This window comes from Anolis carolinensis, chromosome 4 (genome assembly GCF_035594765.1).
Source record: "Anolis carolinensis isolate JA03-04 chromosome 4, rAnoCar3.1.pri, whole genome shotgun sequence".
In the NCBI taxonomy this organism is placed as follows: domain Eukaryota; kingdom Metazoa; phylum Chordata; class Lepidosauria; order Squamata; family Dactyloidae; genus Anolis; species Anolis carolinensis.
The window spans coordinates 15417507-15440039 of record NC_085844.1 but is presented as its reverse complement, the minus strand read 5'-3'; the positions used below and the strand labels follow the sequence as shown (position 1 = coordinate 15440039).

Genomic DNA, 22533 nt, shown 5'->3' with positions numbered 1-22533 from the left:
GCTCTAGTCAGGCGTGCAGATGCACTGAAATGCTTTCTGCTTAGTTCACCCCACTGCAATGTCAAAACCCAGATCGAACAATCTGCCTGTTCTTTCTTGGAAGAAAGGCCTTGCTATGCATGTTTTGGGCATAAGAAGGCAACAGGTGTTTTGGAGATGGTGGTTGGATCCTCAGTTTTGGGGTGGCTGTCAGTAAAGCTGCGGGAAATAAACGGGATTGAATTTCTTCAGGTTTTGCCTCATAACTAAAAATTGCTTTGTTTGTCCGTCTTTAAGGCTTGTCACTAGAAAGGTGGAATCATAGAATCAGAAGGGACTGCAAGGATCATCTCCATTGATTCTCAACGTGTGTGTCCCCAGATGTTTTGACCTTCAGCTCCCAGAAATCCAGGTAATCTGGCTGGGATTTCTGGGAGACTCACAGGTTGAGAACCCCTGATCTAGTCCAACCCTTTGCTATGCAGGCATACACAACTAAAGTGCTTTTGAGATATTTCTAATCTCTCTTTAAAACTCCAGAAAAGTTTGTCACCTTTCATGGTGATTGCTTATGATACAAAGGTTCTTTCCGGTGTTTAGGTGTACACCTTTTTCTTGTAATTTGAATACATTAATTCTTTTCCCAAACTGACCTTTTGCTTTTACAACTTTCTCTGTGTTGGGACCAACCTTATTAAGTATTTATTTATGTTGTTCTCTCCTAACCTGACCCTAGTGGCTGGGGATGATGGGGCTTTTAGTGCTGGAATGCGAATTTTGGATATGTGGATTGGGGTCCCTGGATCATTCAGTTCCAGAGATTAAATATCCCCACTCATAGTGTAGGTGGATTTGGTAAGCTTATGCTTTATGGCATGGTAGCCAACATTGTATAATGGTTTGAATGTTGCATTACGACCTTTGAGACCAGTGTTTGGATCCCCACTCAGCCAAGTTACACATTCTTAGCCCCAGAAAACCCCATGATTGCTATAAGAAAGAAACAATTTGAAGGCACACAACAGCATCGAGACACTGTTGAAAATGAACATGTTTGGTTGCCTCACTTATTCTTCTTAAGGGGAGGATTTGTTTTATGCTAGAATGCCTCTCCCATGCTAGACAGGGCAGACCTATATTGTGTTGCTTTTTTAGATAGGAATCAACAGGTAGCAATCAAGTCTATACTGCATAAAATGACCTATTGGTTTGAGCTATTTGATTGTGGATTAGATTACTGTTATGAATCGTAATATAAATATCTGATATGCAAGATGTATTTTCATCCACTGGACCAAATTTGGCACAAATACACAATACGACCAAATTTGAATACTGCTGGGGATCTGCTGCTTCTCCTCCTCCTGATGCTGCTGGGCCACTCTCAGTCCCACATCACGTGGGCACTTTCTCCCTGCCTTGCAGGGACTCACTGCCACGAGCCTTCTTCCAACCTTGCACACTCTTCCTCGCCTGCGTATGTGTACCATGCTGCCATGCGCTGAGCACACCTGCTCTCCTCTCCTCGCTTGGAGTCTCCAAAACAGCCCTCCCCTTGGCTGAGAGGCCAGCTGAGAAGGCTGGCCAATCACAGCAGGAGGAAGGTCTTTGATGGGAATAGTCACCTTTTGTTTCCAAAAAGGAAGAGAAGGACAGGCGTAGAGATCTTCAGCCTTCTCTGCCAAAGGGGTTCCTAAGACCATCAGAAATATGTGTCTTCTGATGGTCTTTGGCGACCCCTCTGACATCCCCCCTTGCGATCCCCCAGGGGTCTTGACCCCAGGTTGAGAAACACTGCCTTAGTTGAATAGGAGTACCAAACAAATTGCTAAAGAATTCAGTGGCTTTGGATTGCACCTGCAGTTTCACTTAACCATGAACATATCCCCTGCAGATACTGAAATTTTCCATCTGAAAATTGTCTCTGAGAATGTGCCATTATCACCATACCTTGATATGAAGTCACTTGGATATGCTTCAACATGCCATTGTGGTTTTCTGGGTATTGCTAGGAATGAATCTGGTCCCCAACCTCCATGCTTTACTGGAGGTATTTAAACAGTAGCTGGTGGACCACCTGTCAGGGATATTGTAATTACATCCTGCATTGAGCAGGGAATGTGATGAGATCTTACTAGTAGTCCTTTTCAACACATTTCAGTTTAGAACTTTGTGACCTTGCTCTGTCTGAAAGGTGCAACGTTAATTAATACTGGGCTTGTAAGGAGCCTGCACCCGTGTAGGTGCTGAAAATGCAAATGAGGCCTTTTACAAAGAGCGGGCGGGTTCTTTCGCACGCTGCAGGTGCATTTTGATTAATTGCGACGCATGAAAATGTGTACACGAAGCAAAAATTGCAGAGTGGCAACAGCATTGGGATCCTGTGAAATAAATCATTTCCCTTTCCCTCCCTGCCTTGCTTGTACAAACACAGCCGCCTCAGACACTCCTTTCCTTGGCCAGACTCCAAAGATAAACAGTATTTACTATGGGATCCTCTTTTTTTTCTTTGCCACATTCATCCTACATTTCATCCCCTATTAGGAAATGACTTGTACTCTTTCAGCTGCCGTTTGTTAAAAGCAAGATCTGGCGAGGAGTGTATTTTTGTTAATACTCACTGGGCTAATAACAGTTCCCATTGTCAGCAGCTATAAAAAGAGTCCTGCTGATCAAAGAAAGATTGCTTTAGACCGTGATTCTGATTTGCACAATAACCAGTTTGGTGACACTACCCTATTGTAACATAGCTTTGGCTTAGATCTGAGAACTAGGGAAGAAGAAATAATATTAGAAAATATTTGCAATACTTCTTTTAAAAACAGGCTTATTGAGTACCAGGAACCTTGATGTTAACCCTAGATGGGTGAGAATCTTCACAGTTTGGAACTTGCTTTGTGTGCAAAATGGATGTTGGGGTTTCTTTGCAAATAGGTTTGCCGACATAGAAGATAGCACAGTGGGCCCTTGGTATCCACTAGGCTTTGTTTCCAGATTCCCTATAGATATGCAAAATCTGCGGATGCTCGATTCTCATGATATACAATAGCATAAAATCGTGTTACTTATATAAATTGGCAAAATCAAGGGTTTTTTTCTGGTTGCCCGGGTTATTTGAAAAGTCAGTTTTTAATTGTACAAAATGCATAAGTTTGTGGGTTAACTACAACTGACATCATGCCAGGTTAATCCCGAGAAACTTCATGAGTACTTAAAGTTTGTTATGTTGGGAAAGTTTGCTTTGGATGCATCATCAGTGGCATCTGGCTGTAGGGTAAACTACAACTCCCACTACGGTGAGTCAGTCCCTGCGTATCTCTCCAGTAGGCTGAATTAGTCAAGGGGGATCCATCATCAATGGAGGTCACAGTTTCCCTGGTTGTGGGTGAACTACAACTCCCAGAAAGGAAGGTCAGTTTCCCCAAACCTTCCAGTAATCAAATTTTGGCATATCAGGTATGTGTGCCAAGTTTGGTCCAGATCCATTGGTGTTTTGGTTCACAGTGCTCTCTGGATGTGGGTGAACTACAGTACCCCCAAATCAAGGTGAATTTCCCAAAAAGCCTCCAGATTTTTTTGCTGGTCATGCAGGCTCTGTGTGCCAAGTTTGGTCCAATTCCATCTTTGGTGGAGTTCAGAGTGTTCATTGATTGCAGGTGAACTATACATCCCAGTACCCAAAAGTCCAAAATGTCCAGGCCAATTGCCCTCAAAACCCACCAGTATTCAAATTTGGACATATTGGGCATGCAAGTTGGTCCAGATCCATAATTGTTTGGGCTCATATAGCACTCAGGATGTAGGTTAAACCTAACTCCTTTAAATCCAAAGACCTCCAGTATTTTAGTTAGTCATGTAGGTTCTGTGTGCCAGGTTAGTTCCAGGTCCATCGTTGGTGGGGTTCAGAGTGCTCCTAGATTGCAGGTGACTGTACATCCCAGTCCCTACAACTCCTATAAGTCATGGTGAATTCTCTCCGAACCTCTCTAGTATGGTCATTTGCTGATCAATTCCTTTGTCTGCTGTGTGCCATAGAAAATAATAGGAAAGAGTTATGGGAGAGGCAGTGGGCAGGGGCCTGCACATTCCACACCAATGGAGAAAGAAAGGGACACTGGGATGCCTGCATGTGGTGGAGGAAACATGTCAAATCTAGGATGAAATTGTCCCCAAATGAAATCATTCCTTGGGTGGTGGGCCATACTGTTTGAGGAGGACATTGGCAGTGTTTGGGCTACATGTTCATGGTGTTCTCTGTAACCTGCAATGTCTGGGGGGAGTGCCTTTGGAGGCTTCTCAACACTTGGAACTATAGCTCTTTGTGCAGGCGGGAGTCTGTCTGTGTAAGTGGACACCCCAGCCGCACATACATACGGTACATATTTTTATTTTCACCTTCATTATGTGTATAGGTGTTAAAGCCATGGATGGTTGAATCCATTAATGTGTTGTCAAAGGCTTTCATGGCCGGGATCGCAGGGTTGTTGTATGTTTTCCGGGCTGTATGGCCATGTTCCAGAAGTATTCCCTCCTGACGTTTCACCCACATCTGTGGCAGGCATCCTCAGAGGTTGTGTACCTCACATTCTCTGAGGATGCCTACCATAGATGTGGGTGAAACGTCAGGAGGGAATACTTCTGGAACATGGCTACACAGCCTGGAAAACATACGACAACCCTGAATCCATTAAGATTGTATCTGTAGTTAAGGAAGGCTGGCTGTATTTTCTGTGTAGAAAAAAATACGTCCAGAACACTAAAACAGGAAAATGGCATCAAGAAAACATTTTGGCACAGAAAATATGATTTTATGTGTATTTCTTTTGCTCAAAACCCACACAGAACTGTGCAATTATTTTTGTGACATCATTGCAACAATTCATAACTCTCCATTCCATGCGAATGATATTGATAAAGCTTTACATTTCTCCTGATAACAAAATATGCACCAGTAAGTACTATCTCTACATTGGCATAATCTAGAGTTGTTGCCTATGACAAGTGGGTAGCACATGTGTGTGATTTTTCTCTATATACCTGGAATTTTAAATGGTGTCTTGGATTTATTGGTACGTGCAAAGACAAGAAAGCAACTTGTGCTGCTTAAACGCCTTTTGAGCGTTGCATCCATCCTTTCCCTTCTTTCTCCATATCTACCTAGATAATTTTAAAATGGCCTGATACTTTTTCAACTGATTTGAAAGAAAAGAGAAAATCGATGTTGTTTTTCAAATGAAAACCTTTCTATCTCCTTGGTCCTCCACCTCCCCTCCACGATTTTTCTCTTCCCGTCTTCTCCATGTAACCATGTCTCCTTTTGTTTTGTTTCTTTCTTCAAGGTCTCTGGGCTTCAGTTCCCAACCAATCCGGGGGTTGCAGCAACATCTCCAAGGTTGTGGGATTTATTGAAACACTCAGAAGACTCCTGAGAATGTCAGCTGCAGACTAAATGCCTTCAGGGGGAGGAATTCATTCTTTTGTACATTTCACGATTTGGTGCACATGTAGCACTGAAGATGGATTATTCTCTTATTATCACTGGAATATATTTTTTTGGAAAAGGAAACACAACAAAAGCACGAATCATTCGAATATAAGGCTGCCCAATCTTCTATGTCATGCAAGCATGTTGCTGCCCAGGTACGTACAGAGTAAGTTTGGAAAATGATTCCTTCACAAGGCATTCTGTCTTAGGACCAATATGCACATCAGATGTCCAATGACCATTACTGGAATGGTACATGAAAAAATATGCTTCTTTCCTTTTGATTTACACCATGGGGAAATGGTGTAGTGAACCAGGGCTCTCAGGGTCAAAATACCTGCAACTTTTGATGAAGGGGGTTCATAATCTATTGCCCTATATTTAGACTTCTTTGCTCTTCCTCCATGTTTAGCTGAAGTCTACACAGTGATTGAATGAAGAAGTTTGGCTGCTAGGACTGGATGGTTGAGTCATTGTTTCTCCCTAGTGTTGGAAAAAGAAATGTGTTGGGAATCCTGAGCTGGCCATGTGTGTTTATATATCTGATGGTCTATTTCTTAATCACACATATGCTCTTTGAATCATTGGAATCATTAGAAATATGGCCCATTGTTTTTATGGTCTGCTATAGTTGGGGCTAGCCTTTGGATTTTGATTATGTATATGCTTGTGAAAGCTATACTGTGAAGGAAGCCTAATCAAACTCATTTGAAACGTACTGGGAAAGGGTTCTGTGGATACCATAGACTGTTAAAAAAGCAAATACACTGGTCCTATGACAAATCAGGTCCGAACTTTCGCTAGTAGATGGATGATTGAACTGTGACTGTTGTCCTCTGGTTATTGTGATATGTGACTGTATTTTAAATTAACCACTACACCATTGACTATGGTGAGGAGCTGAGTTGAGAATGGAAGAGGAGGAGATCTGCTAATGACAGAGTTTCATTGAATAGAAGGGGCATTTCTAGCATTGGTTGCTTCTCCCCCTACTTGTTCTGTGTTCTATGGTCAGTCCTCATAGTTGTATTTGAGGAATCGTGGCCATAAAGGGAACTACTCTTAGAATTTGGATATAGTAGTGTCAGGTACTGATTCACAAGCATACGACCACATTACCTAAAAAGGAAGAAGGTAGGGGGCGAAAAAGGAATGTGGCAGTGCTTTAAGAACTTTCTGGTTGCTACTTTAGCAAGAGCTTTCATGGATATAAACCCACTTCTTCAGATGCAGTATAGAATATTAAGGCCTCAGTTATAAAGGATATTTATATAGATGCAGGATTGGGATAGAATGTAATAGGCTCAGGAAAGATGTACATAATATCCTTTGCCCTAAATCTTCAAAGGATGATACATGTCTTTCAGATGTTGACAGCGGTCCCTTAGTGCTGATGTGCAAAAGCAATAAATCTGCCTTCCGGAAGTGATGCCGTTTATGCCATTTGATGAAACATGCATAAGATCTTTATATATGACCCTACAGAAATTGACATTGTGGTGCACTTAAAGAAACTGTTTGTTTCCTCTGTTTTCCTATAATACTTGTGTGTATCCTTGTTTGCTTTTTAAATTGAGAGTTTTAAAGATGTTCAGAGGAGTGGAACATGGAAACACCTTGCTCACCATTTGTTTTAGATATTTTCCTTGTCGGTTCTCTACCTGACGTGACTTTCCCTCGATGAAGCCCAAACCATCTTGTGGTAAACAAGAGGCCAGTTGGATTTCTTGGTTATCTTTTTTGAAGATGTCTGGCTGGATAATGGCAAGAGTGTATGTAGGAAGCTGGATGCATTCATGGGTCAGTGACCTGGCCCTGATGTATGATTGAGAGCAAAGGGAGGAAGAATGTTGGCACACTGTGGAAATGTTATTGTAGTGATTGTTGGCCTGGAGTGAAAGTGGAATTCTGTTCGTACCCAGCACATCCAAACACGAACATCAAAAGTTTTGTTAAAGCTCCTCTAAATTGTCCTTAGGTTGGAAGTCTGCACATTCTCTTTTGGGAATAAGTTCATAGAACTGGGTTGCTGTGAGTTTTCCGGGCTCTGTGGCCTTGTTCCAGAAGCATTTTCTTGTGACGTTTCACCCACATCTATGGCAGGCATTTTCAGAGGTTGTTGAGGTCTCTTGGAAGTTAGACAAGGGAGGTTTTGTTCATTTTCATGGTTTCCTCCTTTCTATTGAAATTGTCCACATGCTTGTGGAGTTCAATGGCTTTTCTGTGTCGTCTGACGTGGTGGTTGTTAGAGTGGTCAAGCACTTCTGTGTTCTCAAATAATATGCTGTGTCCAGGTTGGTTCATCAAGTGCTCTGCTATGGCTGAAGTCCAGCCATGAAGGCCTTTGACAACATAAGTTCATAGAAGTCGGTGGGGTTTTTGTTGCTTTTAATTGCTGTCTTAAGTTGACTGAAACAATGAATGAGAGACCACCAAGTCTGTCTATCTCAATAGCTCAGCTCAGGTCTTTCAGACTCAGGACCAATTGTTTCCTTGATTGAGCCTTTTCATCTGAAATGCACTCTTCCTCTTTCCCTTCTGCCTTCTTCCTTACCAAGCGTTGTTGTCTTTTCAAGTGGATCATGTGGTTGTGTTGTTTGACAAGGAAGAAGAAAGAAAAATTTTCTTATAAAAAGAAAGGAGGGATGGTGAAACATATGGATGCCCAACTCCCATTGCCACTGTTCAGGAGAGCTATCCCACTGCAAGCATCTCAAAAAGCCTTGGGTTCTGCTTTGAAGCATTTATCAATACAGTAATAGTTTACATTTTTTTTCTAGCAGTGAAAAGGAGAGCAACTCATTGTGGATTAACTCATTCAATTCATCAAAAGGCAATTCATGAAATAAAAGCAAGTCCATATGTTTTTGTTGTTAGAAGGTCCATACTGCACTGAAACAAAAACGCAGATCTCTGCACTGACTATACATGTAATGGTTATTATGCTGATTATATATTCATTCATTCATTCATTCTTTCATTCCCTTGCACATATACACACAGAAGCAGACACACTGCCCACTGTATTTATGTTTATTCCTTTGTTCCTTTTTTTGTGAGTTCCGTTTTGTTTTTATGTGTGACAGCTTACATATGCTTATAATGAAGGCGGGTGGATTTGACTCCTCTCCTCCTTTCCTTTTGATTCCCTTTTGCCCTCTGGGTAAGTCAGGAACATATTGAATATGTATATATGCGTACATACCCTACCCACACACAGATAAAGTGGGGGGAAGTTTGAGAAAAGAATTCCTCCAGTTGTCTGCTGCTGCCTGTGACTCCCTTATTATACAGCTGGTAAGGAAATTCCTGTTTGGTTAGTAGAAACTGTACATCTGTTGGAATTTAGTCTTTTTTTATTTTTTAAAGAAATCACTGTAACTTTATCACTTCCTCTGTTGTGGAATTTATGCTCTCATTGTCCAAGGCCTGGACCACAACTTGTGGAATTTGCCCTCTCGATGTGGAAGCTGTTGAATTTTTAACTGTTGATGTGGCATTGCCCCTGCCGACTCATCATGAGCTGTTCCCTTGGCTGTTTTGAACAGCAGCTGACGGATACAGAAAAACAAAAAAGGGCTATACAACAAAAAGGGCTATTCCAAGTAAAAATCTTCTTTTGGATACAGGTTTTTGCATATTGCCTCAAACACAAGAGCGTAAGGACCCCTCCTGAGTCTCCATTAGTGGGAGAGTTCTATAACTTAATGCCATCACCAAAAAGGATGCTGGGTTGTTGTGAGTTTTCCGGGCTGTATGGCCATGTTCCAGAAGCATTTTCTCCTGACCTTTTACCCACATCTGTGGCAGCCAGCTGTGGACAAGTCTACACAGGGACCACCAAATGCAGCGCCCAAAAAATGAATCAAGGAACATGAAAAGCACTGCCGACTATCTCAACCAGAGAAGTTAGCCATAGCAGAGGACTTGGTGAACCAACCTGGACACAGCATATTATTTGAGAACACAGAAATACTGGACCACTATAACTAGCACTATGTCAGACTATGCAGAGAAGCCATTGAAATCCACAAGCATGTGGACAATTTCAACAGAAAGGAGGAAACCATGAAAATGAACAAAGTCTGGCTACCAGTATTAAAATATTCTAAAATCAGAATAGTAAATAAAGAAGAATACTCTGAACAACAGGGGCATTCCAGACAAGAAACAATCAGGGCCAGCTAACACCTCCCAACAAAGGATCCCCCCCCGGCAATAATCAGCCAGGCCTTGAAACTACAAGGCTTTTCAATGCTAATCAAGGTGATTAATTGCAACATTCACACTTGCCTCCAACAGACAAGAGTTCTTTCTCCCACCCTGGATCTTCCACAGATATATTAACCCTGCTTGCCTAGTTTCCAATATACCTCACAACTTCTGAGGATGCCTGTCATAGATGTGGGCAAAACGTCAGGAGAGAATACTTCTGGAACATGGCCACACAGCCCAGAAAACTCATAGCAACCCACTGATTCCAGCCATGAAAGCCTTCGACAACATAAAAAGGATGCTCTCAGTATGGGGCTGTTTTCAACACGTGGACCTACTTCTTGCTGTCCCTTGTCGTGATTGTCAGGCTAACACACCTTGTTTCTAAGCAAAAATGCCCCATTGCCCTGCTTCTAGAGCACCATATCTATGTAAAACTTCCTAGAAATGCAGAAGTCGATGGAAAACTGTCTTCTGTTCCTATTTATACCCATGGTGATACAACTAAGCAGTCTCCTAGTGAAGGTAATTGGCAGCAGATCTGGGGGAGACAACAATATAAAACTACTTCAAGCAGCATGCCATCAATTTGTGGGCCTCATTGCCGCAAGATGTGGGGATCGTTCCCAGCTTAAATGGCTTTCAGATGGGGTTATAGACAGTCAGGGGAAATAATATCTTGAAAAGTAATAGCAAATAGATCCAGTGCCCTGGGATACTGTGGTTCTGCATTGCAACTGTGACTTCTGCTGTATCTACTGGTAGATTTCAGTTCTATACACTTATTATATCTATGGGAGGGATGACTCTTGCTGAATAATTAAACTCCAAGAATTTGCAAATAAATACATAAATAAATTTGTAACAGACTTCATCATGTGCTGGGCCTGTTTAAACTCATCATAGCCAATGTTCCTATTATTATACCAAGTTTATGTTTGCACAGATCCATGTTGGGTACTTGAATTTGAGCCATTGTTGTCATTGGACCCAAGGCCAGATTTTGAGACATTCAAAATCTACATGTTATTTTGATTCCTTTTATGAGCCCATTAGAGCTGTACAATTTTCAGACGAGGCCCATCTTTTTGTCCCACCGTCTTTTCTGATTCATTTGGTGGGAGCAAGGAGAGGATCTTCTTGGTGGCTTTTCCAAACCATAGCAAAGCCTTCCTTAGGAAGGCTAGCGTGGCTCCTTCCGCCAGCATTCTTGTACTATTGGGGTTTCAGACACTGAAAGGAATGAGCTTTTAAAGCAGGGGTGTCAGACTCATTTTCATTGAGAACCTCATCAACCTTATGGTGTCCTTGAAAGGGCTGTTGAATCCATGGATGCAGAATCATAGTGGTCAGTGCTGTTTATAGGTCCCCAGATGTTATTGAACTACAACTCCCATCACTTATGATAATTATCCACCATGCACACTGGGAATGATGGGAAATGCACTTGTGGATCTGAGGCTGGGGAAAGGTTAAAGGACATTTTCACATCAGACATCATATCCACAAGCCGTGTATCTCAATCCAAACCCCACTCTTCCTGACTAAGCAGAACAAACTGCAGCCTTCCAGATGTTACTGTATCACAACTCCCATCAGTTCTAATCATGATGTCTAATGATGAATAATAGTTGCAGTCCAGCATCTGGAGGGCCACATAAAATGTTATGGAGGGCGAGATTCAGCCTGCGGTCCTTGAGTTTGACATCTATGCTTTAAAGGTACCAGGCAGTACAGCATACCACTAAAGGTATCTTGTCTGATCTTGGAAGGTAAGCAGTGTCAGCCCTGGTAAAAACATGAATGGGAGACTACCAGAAGATTGTTCTGTGTCTTCAAGTTATTTTAACTTATGGCATCCTTAAGGAGAGGCTATTGCTCCTTGCTGTTTCAGATGGTAGAACTAGGTCTAGTGGTCTCCAGTTGTAGGAAGGTAGATTTCAATTGGACGTCACAAGGAACATCTTGGCTGTGAGTGGTTCAGAAATGGAACCAATTGCCTAAAGAGATGGTGGGGGTCTCTTGGATGTTTTAAAAAAAAAAAAAAGCTGGGGATGCTCTGGCTGAAGCTTCTATATTGGCATAGAGTTGGAAGAGACCACAAGGGTCATCCAGTCCAATCTGCTGCCATACAGGAACACATAATCAAAGCAAGCCCAACAGATGACCACCCAACCTCTGCTTAAAAACCTCCAGAGAAGGAGACCCCACCACACTCCTAGGCAGCATATTCCACTGTGGAGCAACTCTTACTATCAGGATGTTGTTCGTAATGTTTAAGTAGAATATCTTCTTTTTTGCAGTTTGAATCCTGAATTACATGGATTGAGTTGTATGCAATTTGTAGGTCACTTATTTCCAACCCGTGACTTATCCCCGCGTATCTCTCTATCATCAATGTGATGATAGTGAGCATTTAAATCCTAGGGAGGCTATAACTGCTCCATATCAGACAACGCCTTGAATTTATACTGGAAATACAGCATTTCAACCAATCTTGAAGACACCAGACATTCTTTGTAGACACCAGGTTTTGTCTGATCTTGGAAACTAATAGGATCAGCTAAGGATGAGAGAACACCAAGGAATAGCAAGTGTTGTAGATATATTTTAAGAGAAACGCAACAACAGCAAACCACTTTTAGTATTCCTTGCCTAAGAAAATCATATGAACTTTATGGAATCACCACTACTTAACAGGTGAGTCACAGGCCCATCTGCAGACAGCAGAAACCTAGAGGAATCCAAATGACAAGCTATTGTTCCATAGAGTGAATCTATATCAGGCATGGGCAAACTTGGGCCCTCTAGGTGTTATGGACTGCAACTCCCACAATTCCTAACAGCCTAGGAATTGTGGGAGTTGAAGTCCAAAACATAGAGGATCAAAGTTTGCCCACGCCTGATCTGTACTTTAAAATCAGTGCAGTATGGCACCGTTTTAACTCCCATGACACTGTACTATGGAACTGTAGGAAAAGAGATTCCACCTGAACATGAGGAAGAACTTCCTAACTGTGAGATTTGTTCAGCATTGGAACTTTCTGCCCTGGATTGTGGTGGAGGCTCCTTCTTTGGAGGCTTTTAAGCAGAGGCTGGATGGTCATCTGTCGGGGATCCTTTGAATGCAGTTTTCTTGCAGCTTGGCGGGGGCTTGGACTGGATGGCCCACAAGGTCTCTGATTCTATGGTGGAAGGTCTTTAGCCTACTCGTTGACAGAGAAGGCTAAAGACCTTGTAAAACTACAGCTCTTAGTATTCCATAGCATTCATTCATTGCAGGTAAAGTCATGCCAAATTGCGTTAATTCTACGGTGTAGATGCACCCACTATCAGGAATAACATAGGTAGGATGGCTGTTGAATCATCTGAGAGCCTCATGTTGGTCTTCTGTCCACTCTCCTTTAATGCCGGCCTACATGGAAGCAACACGGGCCTTTTGCTGACTTGCATGAACATGCTTGTGGTATGTCAACAGGAATACTGGTTGCACTAGAGTTAAAATGGGTGGGCCGTGCTGGGAAGAGGTCAGCTGCGGTTTCCTGGGGTTTAATTGCGCTTTGGGCTGCGCACTCACACTTCTGGTTCAGTCTGCCTCTTGGCAGCGCTTGCATCCAGACAGTGGCTTGCCCTCCCCAGAGGTTGAGGCCGGGGCGCTGGCCCTTCATCTCCTTCGCTTCTATTACTCAGCAGTCTTCAGGCGGATGGTCATGGTGCTCAATTATGTGTTTGGGGTTTTTATTCCTTCATGGATATGTAGGCCAAAGATACGTTTCCGGGAAAAAGAATTTCCTTAAAAAATCCACCCACTTATCCCTAGAGGGATGGAGGAGCATTTTGAAAGAGCTGGCTCTGGCTGTTTCTGTGTAATTCTGTGTTGGCTTCTGCCGTTTCTGCGTAGGTCAGATTATAGTATGTGGGGGGAAAAATATGAAGCATCCCTGTAATAAATGGCTTTTGCTGTGCATAAGATCAGAGGCGCTGTGCGTCTTGGGCAATCTTGGTTTTACTGATGAAAGCGCCTGTCATTATTCCCAGCATCCGATGTGGTTTAGCATTCTCTTTCATCTTTTCTCGCGGTGTCATTTGACTTTCCTGTAAAATGCTAGTGTGGGTCTCGGTGTGTGTACATATATATACCCTGCTCATGAATGTGTGGGTGCCTGAGCACACATAATGGAAGGGCTAGACAAAACAAATTCCAAATTGCACAGAGACAACATCAATTTTTAAAGAACCAGGCGGGAACAAAGCTGAGAAATTGGTATTTTATATGTTGAGGAATAGCTTCATGGAGACTGACAGCTCCATAAATGCTGCTGGGATTCACCTTTTTATCTCCCTCCCTCCCTGCCTGTTGCAAGTGTCTTCAGTATGAAATGGCACTGAGCTTCTGTGTTTAGGAGCAGTGTATCTGAGCTTTAGATAGAAGAGAAGGTGAGTCTATACTGTAGAATTAATGCAGTTTGACACCTCTTTAACTGCCATGGCTCAAAGCTATGAAGTTATAGGAACTGTAGTTTGGTGAGGCATGAGCAGTCATTGGCAGAGAAGTCTAAAGACCTTGTAGAAAAGTAGTATCAAACTGCATTCATTCTACAGTGTAGATGTACCCTAAAAGGATGATTGCTACAATTTAGTGTACTTTCTATGAATTCCTAGGGATTTCAGAGCAGGAGAAAAATGTTGATTTAGGTAGAGCCAATAGTAATTTTAGTGAGGTCCTGATCTAAGTCCTAGGCAGGCAGTGTTCTTTGTAGATCTATATGGCTTCAGTGTTTACTTGTATGCAAACACTCTAGCTCAGTGGTTCCCAAACTTATTTGGCCTACAACCCCCTTTCCAGAAAAAATATTACTCAGCACCCCCTGGAAAGGGGGGCATGGCTTAGAGGGGTGGGCGTGGCTCCTCAAGAGGGTGGGGCTGAGCCTCTCCCCTAGTCCAAGATGCAGGGCTGGGAGGCGGAGGTGGGTGGGACCACAAATGGGCGGCCAGGACTGGGATGGGCTCTGAGGCAGGGCTGAGCTTCTATCCTTGTCCTGCGGCGCCTGCCAGGACACAGGGGGCGTGGCTAGAGGAGGGGGCGGAGCCTCTTCCCAAGTGCCTGATGGGGCTGAACCTCTATACCCCGCCCCCATGTTCTAATAAGCACCTCAGGGGAGGTATACAGAGGCTCAGCCCTGTCTCGCGCTCTTGGAAGGAGGCCCTGCCCCCTTCCCTAGCTCCGCCCTCTGTGTCCCAACAAGCGCTTCAGGAGAGGTATAGATTCTCAGCCCTGTCTTGGGCTCTTGGGAAAAAGCCATGCCCACTCTGTGTCCTAACAGGTGCTCAGCCCTGTCTCCGGCACTTGGGAAGAGGCCCCGCCCCTCCCCTGGCCCCGCCTCCATGTCCTAATACAGTGATGGCCAACCTATGACACATGTGTCAGCACTGACACGTCTAGCCATTTTTGCTGACACGCTGCCGCATGCAGATTGATTGGATGACTAATGTCTTTTGCGGCCAAATTTGGTGTGATTTGGTCCAGTGGTTTTGTTGTTTACTCCATGGGAATTATGCACATTACACACACACACACACACACACACACACATAATATTCTATTATTATTCTATTTTTATTGTAGTATATTATTACATTATTACTATTATATTATTATTATATTATTCATTATTCATGACTACATTGAAACTACAATAGAGAGAAATCAGGGTGGAAATTGCAAGAGGTACCATAGATTGTTGTACATGGAAATAATGGTAGTAAATAGTTTTTGATTTATTAAATACAGTTATATATTACAATTATATATTTTTGTTATTTAAACTATATATTGTGAAAATATGGTTTTTTTCTCAAAGTGACACACTACCCAAGTCATGCTAGGTTTTTTGATGAATTTTGACATGCCAAGTGCAAAAGGTTGCCCATCATTGTCCTAATAGGTGCCATCACCGCCCCCCTGGATCGCTGCAGCACCCACCAGGAGGCGGTAGCACCCACTTTGGGAATCACTGCTCTAGCTCTTCACTCTCATTCCAACTCCAACTCAGTGAATATTGCTTTGAAGGATGACCAGAAGAGAGCAACCAGGCAGTTTGTATGGCTCTTTGAAAATTCATAGGAATCTCTCTTTGCATAAGTACTTGTCAGTCCATCTCCTGAATTCTATGAAAAAGTTTGAAAATTGCATAGATCCCCAGAGGAAGTGAACACAAGACAGAGGGAATGGAAAAGCTCAACTTCTTCCTTTGAGTGTGTGTGTGTAATGAAGGCGGTTTCCTTCTTCCTACGTTTGCAGAGAAAGGATGGAGTGTATGAGCAATTCCTGGAGAGATCTTAGGAAGCCTGAATTGGACCCTAGTGAGATTTTTAAATGGGAGAGAGAACCTTTCTCCTATTTTCCCATTGGATACCTGCAGAATGTATGAAATAAACATGACAAAATGAAATCGACATGTTGCAATGTTTACATGTGTATAGATGAGGTGCTGTTTCTTTCTTTCAGTTGCTTTAATGCAGAATTCAGGATAAAGGCAGTAGGAAAGGGGAGGCCACATTCATAGAATCATAGAATCATAGAATAGTAGAGTTGGAAGAGACCTCATGGGCCATCCAGTCCAACCCCCTGCTAAGAAGCAGGAAATCGCATTCAAAGCACCCCCGACAGATGGCCATCCAGCCTCTGCTTAAAAGCCTCCAAGGAAGGAGCCTCCACCACAGTCCGGGGAAGAGAGTTCCACTGCCAAACAGCTCTCACTGTGAGGAAGTTCTTCCTGATGTTCAGGTGGAATCTCCTTTCCTGTAGTTTGAAGCCATTGTTCCGTGTCCTAGTCTGCAGGGCAGCAGAAAACAAGCTTGCTCCCTCCTTCCTATGACTTCACATTTTAGGTGAATTGATTGAATCAATGAGGCCACAGACTTGGACTTGCAAAACCTGTTGATAGCAAGGCCTTTGGAAGATCTCTCATTCATCAGGTGTGATGAATGAGAGTTTGCTCTATATGTCTGTGTTTATGTTACCTTGCCCCGGTGTTGATTGATTCATTCATAATCACAGTATTTGTTAGAGCTGCAATTTCATATGTTGGGTTCCACCACCAAGAAGGTTTGTAGACCTGGAGCTGATGGACACGTGGTCCTGCCTTTTCCATCTGTCTCTTGCCTGCAGATTTCACTGGTGTGATGTGCAAAAAACACACCTTGTCTGAAAGGAAGGATAGACCTTTGCTATGGCTGCTGTGCCATCACCACACCTGTGTTAATAGTTTCCTAGAAAGACAGAATTACATTGAAAAGCATTCCTCCCTCCTCCCTCAAGGTCAGATGAACTCAGGTCTTCTAGGGAAGTTAATTGGCAGTGGATTCAAGGGAGACGGAAATAAAGCTCCTTCTCTCAGCATGTAATTATTTTGTGGGCTTCATTACCAGAAGATGTGACGATCATTCCCAGCCCAGATGGCTTTCAAAGGAGACTGTGATCATTCATGACAGATAACATCTTGAAAGCTGAGAGCAAATTGATCCTAAGAAGGATACCGGGAAAGGTGTGGACAGGCCTGTGGGAATCCTCAAATATGAGGAAGTTCAAATAAGTCCTAAGCTGGGAGAAAGGGCAGAGCAGTCCAGTGAAGGCTGTCAATTCTGTAGACTGGATATAGTGTGAAGAGTGCCTGTTAGCAAAAAAACAAAACAATGGAAACCCAATTGGGCTGTTTCTGTGTGGAGTAGAATATCTTGGAAGAAGGTTCAGATGGCTTTCTTTACTTCTGAACAAAAGCATTCATTGTGCATCATTTTATTGCAAGTGGCTACTGGTTATTGCTACCAATTGCCAGTTGCTTGGAAGCAACGAGAGAAAGAGATAGTTGCTTTCCTGTGGTATTTATGGCTTTTCCAAACACATCTGGTTTGGTCATTGTAGTGAGGAGGCTGCTAGACTGAGTCTGATCTGGTAGGGTTATGCTGTATTATCTTGCTCCAGAGATCTGTCTTGGTCAAGTAGCTATTGTTTTGGTGGGAACAAATTGGTGGCAACTTCCCATACTTCCACACCACTGTTCCTTTCCAGTGATGTGGCTTATCTGGGAAATGTTGATTCAGAAGTTGGATTGAAATGTTTAATAACCCAAAAGATCAATAAAGTGCATCTTGAAGTTATCTATCATGGATTTGTTTGCAAAGAAGGCAGGTCATTTGTATTCAGTAGCGCTTAACCCCCAGGTAGTGAATGTAGGATAGCATTATTGGTGTGCCTTAAGGTTCTAATCAAATAAATTCAAAGATATTACTTGTGAATATTTCAGGACATGCCAACTCAAAATAGGATGTTCTTTCCTTACCTTGTTTACATTTTCTTAAGGGAAAAAGATGAAAGCTCTGAAAACTGCCAGAATATTAATTTTACCACACCCGTGCTTTCTCTTTCTGAGTCATACGCACACACATACCTTCATGCTTCTCTAGGATAGTCACTTGAAAGGGATTCATTAAATCTTTCAAAACTGTCCAGTTCTTCTGGTTTTGCACCCATTTGTTATGTCACTAATGATTTTTTTTAATGACATGATACCTCTGCTAGAAAGGAAAATGTTACCGTCCCGCATCATCATTCCTTAGTGGGGAAAATCTACTTCTTATTTTGTTTTAGAATGGAGAGAAGGGGTAATGGTTGGTTTACTTTTGGGGTTTGCATAAGCAGAAGGGAAGGACATGCAATGTTTTTTCCTCCCTTCTCCAGCCTCAGAAGAGCCTCATGAGAAGGGATAACCATCAGAACTTTATGAACGATCTCTCCCTGTCCTGTACCCAAAAGGTATCGGGCAGCAAAGAGTCAGGCAATAATAGCAAAACCTGGTTTCCTATAAAGATAGTCTAGAGAGTTCACTGATGCTCAGGAAAAGTACAGTTGCAAATCATCATCATCACCCTCATCATCCATTTATGTCTCACCACTCCCTGTGGTTCAAGGCAGGGTACAATATTGTTGAAACAAGAAATAAAACACTATTAAAGTCACATCAATTCCAACATCCATCATAAGTTATGACAACCAAAGTCAAAGAGGCAGGAATGGAGTAAGCCTTGACACAGGTTAAGGGTGCATCTACGTTGTAGACTTCATGGAGTTTGATGCCACTTCAGCTGATATGAATCAATACTTCGGTATTCTGAGATTTTCCATTTGGGGAAGCACTATGCATTAAATATTATAGTGTAGAAAAGTGCTAAGATTCCATGAGCGCAAAGTTCATGGGGATACTGGGAGAGGAAATAGTTGCAGATCACGCCATGTTCATTCTGTAAATCGCTGTTCATATATTGGTTTAAAACACTTAGAATACCAAAACGCCGGGACCATTGCTTTAGGTGTTTGCCTCTACTTCGGTGTCTTACAGTTGCAAAATTTGGTACCTCTCTTTCTGCAGAAGAGGCTTTTGGGTTGTGCAGGGAGTGCAATGGCAAAATGCATTGGAAAATGTCTTGAGACACATCTGTTCTTGGATATTTATCTCCCCACTCTTTCTCATTGTCCCTGTACTTGAGACACCGATTTGCAGAGTAAACAAGGGCTAATAAATTCCCTAGCCGCTAAGCAATACGGAGAAGAACACACAAAGTCACACGCGATAGTGTTGGAGCAGAAGAATCTGGATGGAACGATTGGAGGCATCGCTCCTGAATCCCCTGCTGGGAGCTGTAATCACTTGTCATTTCAGGCCTCTTTTCCTACTGAGCGCTGCTACCGGCTGGGAGAAAGGAAATTAGACAAACAGTACTCTGTAGGAAATATCCATAAATATTTAGCTTCCACTGTTTAAGAAATGCGTAGTGCAGCAGACAAAACAAATGACATTTCATGGCTATTTGTGCAAGCTCCTCTTCTGCTATGACTTTGAACCACGGGGACAGCTATGTTGTGATATGAGACTGCTAACAATAAGGGCAACAATAATATTTTTTCCAACCACAGTTATGTTCTAACTGATTACCAGTTTGAATGGTAAAATCCTGTAAAGTTTTTTTCTCCACCATTTAGGACAACTTAATCAGGCTTATGTACTATTAAAAAGTTCTCAGAATGTGCCACATTCTCCAATAACACTTCACTGCTTCCTTAATTTTTGGATAAAATCTGAATTATTGATCGTCTGCACCTCCAGTCAGTAACACCTGGTAGGTTATGATGATGTTGACATCAATATCTTCATTGAAAGAGAAGTGTTCCTCTGTAAAGGCTCTTTGGGAATTTTATAAGACACACAGTCCTCTTCTGGTATTTTCCTCCAGATGCTTGGAACTGCAGCTCCTGCAATCACAGAATAATATGTTTGGAAGAGATCACCAAGGACATCCAGTCCAACCTCATTCTGCCATGCAGGAATATACAGTGAAAACACTCTTGACGGATGGACTTAGCCTTTTAGTATTGACCTGGTTAGCTGGGAATGATGGTTATAGACCATCACGAGGTTCTTCACTTTCCCATGATAATACATCTAGAAAAGTCCTGACTTAACATAGAAAGGGAAATTCACAGTCCACTGACTTTTAAGCTAAATGCACTTCACCAATTGTGTGTGATGGTCTCTCAACATCTCAGGAATCCATTTCCAAAGCTATTTTGCCAGTGCAAGATAAAAGACCTCTGATGTAACCGTAAATCTAGATATATTTGTTGGGTCCTCAGCTGTGCAGAGGTGGTAGTTGGTACATGAGAACGAGCAATATCATGCAGGAATTGAGTAGATTGCTGATAAAAGTCATGTGCCCTGAGCTATATACCTGCATGTGTTGAATATGTCAGAGAAAAAGATAGAAGATGAGCTTGTTAGGAATAGATTGCTTCTCAACTGCTGGCTAGAGAACCTTTGTCCAGGTGATAGACATGGCAGCTTAATCTGAGAGCTGTAGTCACCTGTTGCAACAGGAATGTGATGTAAGAACACACCAAGCATCCTCATCGGACAACCTTGGGGAGCAGCTAGGGTTTAGACCTAACTTGGACCTGTTATTGATGTACTTTTCTCATAAGAAGGTCCTCTGATGATCAGATTCAAGGCCTTTGCATCATGATCAACTAGCTGGTTTTGGGAAATGTGCAAGTAAACACCAGTACACAGGTGATCATTGTTCATGCTCTTCAGCGGCTGATATTAAGAGATGTACTGGCTCTGATCCTGTAGGTAGATTTCAATAATTAATTAAATGTGATTGTCATGAGAATAAGAGCTAATGTTTGCTATCCTTGGACACAAGAGTGGTGGATACCATTCGAAAATATTGTCCTTTCACTTTTGGATGTGACCTTGTAGAAACAACATTTTAAGTGACTGTACTGAAAGGCATAGTAGGGTCATGCTCATGTGCTTTTCCTAAGATTTGAATCCTTCTCTCCCCCCTCCCCATTTGCAATTAAATCTAGGAATGTAACCTTTCCTCCTTTTCCTCTATTAGGATATAAATAAATTGGTTTCGTTAAAGCCTATTCTCTGTTTTAGATAATATCTTATACACAAAGACAGTTGCTCATTCCTTAAGATCAGCTGTCTGCTTCAGAATTCGAATGGTGTCTTTATCGCTCTGTACTTTGATAATCTGACATTGTGCAAGATGGTAAATAAGTTCTTCCTTGGACCCCTCTGGCTTCTTGCAATTTCCCTGAAGGTTAGGACACGCAGGCAGCACATCTCATCAAATATTTTAGCTATGCAAGGCTGTTCTTTTTTTTAAAAAAAGGTTTTGCTGTGACTTAAAATTTCAAGGAGGTCATTCCGATCACGGAGCCTCCTCTTTTCTGCATTTACATGCACTGAAGAATTTGAACCATGCTGTCTTGCGTCAAAACCTCTGGTCTTGAAGCCCGAAGAAGGAAAAATAATGGGATACCTAGCTTTGAATACCTTGCATGTTTGCCTCTGCAAAGAATGTGTCTGATTGTGGTTTTACACCATGTTATCTTTTCCTTGTTGCTCTGGTTGAAGGTCACGGAATTAGGAATACGACTTCAGATGCAATTATATGAACTCTTTCTCTCTCCCCCTTGATTCCTAAGTCAGAAACCTTTATGTATTATTCTCCTCCCAATAGAGAACTGTGATGTAAAAATAACTTCTCTGCAAACTCTGTCAAAGACAGACTGGCCCTCATTAGTGTCCCAACCTTTTAAATCTTCCCAACTAATGGACTCAATTCCATCTAGTGATAGTGAGTTGCATAAATTGATTCTGTACTATGTGGAAGAATTTTTTTGACATTTTCACTTGACATGTTAAAGACTCATTGACAAACCCCAATGATAATGTTACTCTGCGCAATGTCTAGACCAGCATATAGTTCCTCGCCAAATAATCAATATTTGATGGACAAGCAAAGTTGAGGTTCCTGTGCTCAGGTACAACTATGAGGCTCCCAGCTCTAAAGCTATCTTTGACTCTCCGATTCCAGTTCAATTTCATTTTCTCCATGAACCTGATGCACGGAAATTTGCTTTTGGTGAAGACAGGTGACCTTTTGTTTAAACCAGAGGCTGCAACCCACAAATACTAAAGGTCCAGGCATTAAAAATGGACAGCATTTTAAATGAAGTGCAACAGATTGAGAATATAGTATCGGCAAAATGATATGTGATGTGGTAAGATCAGCTGTCCATGTGTATTTTAATCAAAGTGGTTGGCAGAGTGCAAATTCGGATCAATCCCAGATAGCTGTAGGTTCAATAATTGGGTAGGTTCAATAATTTTCTTGTAGAGCAGAGCTTTCCAGACTTTTCATGTTGGTAAGACGCTTTTTAGACATGTATCCTTTCAAGACATGTTCAGTTTTACTAGCAAGCCGGAGGTGAAACCAACTCC

The 22533-nt window shown here is 42.2% G+C and overlaps 1 long non-coding RNA gene across 2 annotated transcripts in view; it reads left to right on the top strand.

Moving 5' to 3' along the window:
• Positions 1-22533, top strand: part of LOC134298787 (uncharacterized) — a 192483-nt gene that overhangs the window by 44630 nt on the left and 125320 nt on the right. For both annotated transcript variants that reach the window (XR_010005869.1, XR_010005868.1), the window contains exon 2: positions 5319-5619. This is a non-coding gene — a long non-coding RNA (uncharacterized LOC134298787). The remainder of the gene's footprint in view (positions 1-5318; positions 5620-22533) is intronic.